Source organism: Callithrix jacchus, chromosome 3, assembly GCF_049354715.1.
Source record: "Callithrix jacchus isolate 240 chromosome 3, calJac240_pri, whole genome shotgun sequence".
Taxonomy (NCBI): Eukaryota; Metazoa; Chordata; class Mammalia; order Primates; family Cebidae; genus Callithrix; species Callithrix jacchus.
Genome location: NC_133504.1, coordinates 118,652,705 through 118,657,676, shown reverse-complemented (window position 1 = coordinate 118,657,676; position 4,972 = coordinate 118,652,705). Strand labels below are relative to the sequence as shown.

Here is a 4,972-nt window from a genome sequence, read left to right as displayed (position 1 = left end):
TTGAACCCGGGAGGCGGAGGTTGCAGTGATCCAAGATCGTGTCATTGCATTCCAGCCTTGGCAACAGAGTGAGATTCTATCTCAAAAAAAAAAAAAAAAAAAGTTTACCAATATGCTGAGACAACTTAATGAGAAGTTATTGAATTTTTTAATAGAATTATCCAGGTTTGATGGATATGCTATGTTGTTTGGCCTGATTGCCTATCTTTCCACAAAACTACCCAATAATCATTCTTTAATAATCATTTTGAAATTATCATTACTCATCCCACTAATATGTTTCTTTTATTAATTCATTTTTATGCATCTATTTGAATATCCATATATAAGGAACTATTTCATTGAAGTGCTAGGCCTTTCTTATTTCCAATCAAAGTATTTCTCATCATAATATAAGCTTATTTTTTCTTAATTTCTGAATGTAGAGACAACCTCTGATACTTAAAAAAGGTATTAAGCAATAAGTTCACATATCTACTTGGTCAAAAAAAAATGTGGTAGCTTCTCTCTTTAAATTTCTGCATGTATCCTTAAAGTTAAAATGGGTCTTCATGGTTTTATGGCAAGGTATTGTGTTTGTAGAATATGACAAAATATCTTTCCAACAAGAGTAACACTATACAGTATATGAAGTAAATAGTTTCCAGAGTGATTTGGTTTTTGACATTCTTTATTATTTACATACAATTTAATTATTTGAAGTTGCTTTTGTACCTTTCCATTATGTTTATTTGATAAAATTAGACTTATTGGGATATTACTAATAGTAAAAATTGGAAGAAAAACAGAGATCATTGTATATTAATGGAAAAGAAGTATATTTAACCAGCTAATTCATGTAACACATTTTTATTGTTCCTTTATAAACAAGGTTCCTGTCTAACTTAAACTTAGATTCATGTGTGGAGAAACAGACAATTGAGACATGAGCCCCCAACAACCCGTCCAAAGATGGTGCGCTGCTTGTCCAGGTAGGCACAGGAGTGAAATGTGATGAAGAATTGAGACTTGCTGTTGGGCCCCGAGTTGGCCATGCTGAGGATGCAGCCGCCGGCATGTGAGAGGTTGGGCCGGAAGCCGTCTTTGAAAGGCTTCCCCTAATATGACTCCCCACCTATGCCGGTGCCTGTGGGGTCGTCTCCTTGGATGCACAAAGTTCCGGATGGCTCTGTGGAAGATGGTGCCATCATAATAATGCTTCTTGCAAAGCCTGTTGAAGTTTTCTCAGGTTTTCTGTGTCAGGTCCCAGTGCAGCTCCAGGTCGAGGTCGCCCTGTTGGTGTGCAGCTGCATATAACACTTCTTCCTCACAAACTGGTAGCAGAGCATGTCCTGGTCGATGGCGGCTGCTTAGTGTGTGGTATTGGGAACTATCGCGGTCAGGTGGAGGCGAAGGAAGCGCTGACATTCCCTGTGGAATAGTGGGCAGCCTTCAGCGCGTCCACTTTCTTCTTCTCCCAGACCTTCCCGATGGCTGCCCGAATCTCGTCCCCTTTGAACTCCTTGTAGAGCTTCTGCAGGGTCTCTTGGGTCTCGGCATTTGTGCTTTTCAGATAGTAAAATGGGTCCTGTTTGGCCTTCTCTTCATCTGGGTCTATTATTTTCATGTTATTCTTAACACGATAGCAGTTAGAGACATGGAACTTTTCCACGTTGGTGGGGTCCTGAGAGTGATGATGTCCTCCCTGGAGAGGGGCTCCTCGGTCAGCAGGTCCCAGAAGTTCTTGGCCTTGATATGGAGCCGTTCCACTGCCTCGTAGGCGTAGACGTTGCCAGTAGTCCTCACGGCCACGGCGTGGGTGTTGTTGGTGAACACGGTGAACAGCACCGGGCAGTGGTACTTCCCCTCAGTGCTCTTGGCAAAGTTCGGCTTATCAGGGACCTCCTGTCCAGCTTCTCTCCATTGCTGGGGCTGGTCCCGTACTTCTTAAAGCTGTGGAACAATGTTCAGCCAAAGACGACACCTTCCTAGTGCTGACTCGGTAAACAAAAGGCTGCAGAGAGAGACTGCAGTGGTCAAAAGGTAAACAACGAAAATTTGTTTGTGGGAAATCTGGCTTCTTTCCACCATAAAACTGAGTGTATTCAGTACCAGTAACGTGCATCTTGTCCTTCTGGTGCTGTCGCTTCCCTATGGTGGCACAGTGGTGGCGACTAATGAGCACGAAAAAGCAATGGCTGATAACTCAGACCACCGAGCTGCTGCAGAGTTTGGTGACCACCTCCCAACATTCCGGTATTGAAACTGATTTTCAAGATGACTGACTAGAGGCACTCAACACTTGCTTCCTTCACAAAGAAGAACCAAAACAGTGAATGAATAATCACAGTTCAAATAGAACCTTTAAAAAAGAATATTGCGGGGCCGGGCGCAGTGGCTCACGCCTGTAATCCCAGCACTTTGGGAGGCCGAGGCGGGTGGATCACGAGGTCAAGAGATCGAGACCATCCTGGTCAACATGGTGAAACCCCGTCTCTACTAAAAATGCAAAAAATCAGCTGGGCATGGTGGTGCGTGCCTGTAATCCCAACTACTCAGGAGGCTGAGGCAGGAGAACTGCCTGACCCAGGAGGCAGAGTTTGCGGTGAGCCAAGATCGCGCCATTGCACTCCAGCCTGGGTAACAAGAGTGAAACTCCGTCTCAAAAAAAAAAAAAAAAAAGAATTGTGATTCAGCAGAGAGGTTTCAAGAAACATCTGAGGCGGGGAAGGAGGCTGCAGCAAAGCAGCCAGCCTTCTGGGATAGGCTGGGAGCCCACATAATATCTTCGTTGTGAGGCAGGGGGAGGTAAGTGAGATATCCCCAGTGGTCCACATTGCCGCTGAGGACTCCTGAAATTCTAGCTATGGGAGAATTCCCCTCAGCCTTCACAAGTCCTGAGACTACTATAGCAAGCTGTTTGGAGTTCATAAGATGGCATTGCTCCAGAGGGGGAGCTCATGTTAGGTCCCACATCCTCCAAGACCGAAGCAGCAGCAACATGGCACCAATTTGAGAGCCTAGCTTCCATTAGACTGCATACTGCGATGGGGCATATCCCCCACGTTTTCACATCCCTGGAGTCCTAGTGACATCCCCCACTATCCACCTGGAAGGCTGCAGTGGCACAATGCAAGGTGGAACCAGCTGTGAGTACAGACAGGTCCCCAGCATTGAAGCCCACACAGTCTAACACTCCAGGTAACAGGTGGAGCACACTTGGGAGGTTGGCACCTGGACTAAAGGAGCCAAGGCAATGCAACACAGAGCGTGAAAGCCACCAGCTGGGGACCACTGCCACTGACAGCAACCCCACCACCCATAATAGCAGAGCTGCAGCAAACATTCACATGCGCTGAGGACAGTTTCTGCCTACCTACCACTGCTACTCCCACCACTTGATCATGCTACTGAGGGGTTTGGGAGTTGCCCTGAGTTGCCCTCCACAGCCTGTCTCTGTGCCTATGGCTCCTCTCCTAGTGTTCAAGCATGCTGCCTGGGGACCTCGAAGTCATCCAGTTGCATCTGTCACTCTGGGCATGTGGATGCATCATCAGGAGGTCTGACAAAAGACACAACTTTGCTGCTGGTGCCTGAGCATGCTGTCTGGTGGCCTGAGGATCGCCCCAAACCCACCCCCACCCACCACAGTCTTTTCCTGTGCACATTTTCAGAGGGACTTGAAGACAGACCTACACTGCCTGGCACTGACCCTCTTAGTGTCCAACCACACAGCCAGGGGCCTGAGGACTGCCCCACCCTGTTGGCCACTCTTGGTACATGTGCATACCATCAAGGGGCCTAACATAGATCATCTGTCAGTGGTACCCAAGCACGCACTCTGGAGACCTGGAGATAACCCCACTTTGTTCACAATATTTGGCATCCATGCACCCCTACTGGGGACTTGAGGACAGGTCCACACAGCCTGCTGCCACCATCACCATAACAAACCCACATATGTCACTTGGGAAATGACCTGTCCAGCTTATCACCACCATTGCTAACAGCAATGCATCCTGCTTGGGACCTCAAAGGTTGTCCCAACATTGCTACTGCCATTAATGATGTGATGCACACTACCTAGGGGCCCAAGGACCTGCCACCATATATATAATATTATATATTTAGTGAAATAATAATAGCTGGGAATTTCTCAAGTATAGCAAGAGATTTAGACATTTAGATACAATAAGCTTACAGATCTCAAATGGATACAACCTAAAACGTTCTTCTCCGTGGAAAATTATAGATGTCAAAAGTCAAAAATGAAGAGAGAATTTTAAATACAGCAAGAGAAAATCAATTACGTATTAGGGAACCCTTATCAGACTAATAGTAAATTTCTCAGCAGAATCCTTAAAGCCAGGAAATAAAGTTTTTCCATGTTGTTTAATTTTTGTGTACTTTAGACATGTCACAATTCTTGTTATTGATTTCTATTTTCATTCCATTGTAGTCCGAGAAGATATTTGATATGAATTCAATTGTTTTAAACTTTTTAGATTCCTTTTGTATCCTAATATATGGTCTGTCCTGGAGATTGTTGCTTGTGCCATTGGAAAGAATGTGTATTCTGTAACTGTTGGATGAAATCTTTTGTAAATACCTATTAGGTCCACTGGTTCCAAAGTGTAGTTTAAATCCAATGTGTCTATATTGATTTTCTGTCTAGGTAATCTGTCTAATGCTGAAGACTGAAGCCCCAATTATTATTGTATTTTAGTCTCTCTTTTCCCTTTGATCTAATAATATTTGCTTTATGTATCTGGGTGCAAATTATATTTGCATGAAATGTCTTTTTTCATCCTTTTACTTTCATTATGTCTGTGTCTTTACAAATGATGAGTTGTTGCAGGCAGCATATAGTTAGCTCATGTTTAATTCATTCAGCCAGTCTATTTCTCTTAAGTAGATAATTTAATCTGTTTATATTCAAGGTTATTATTGATAGATGAGGACTTATTCCTGGTTTTAGATTTTTTTTTTTTGT

The 4,972-nt window shown here is 44.1% G+C and overlaps 1 pseudogene; it reads right to left on the bottom strand.

The window, feature by feature from the left end:
* Positions 1-881: 881 nt before the first annotated feature.
* On the bottom strand, positions 882-3,869 carry LOC100405692 (RING-type E3 ubiquitin-protein ligase PPIL2 pseudogene; annotated as a pseudogene).
* Between the last annotated feature and the right edge of the window lie 1,103 nt (positions 3,870-4,972).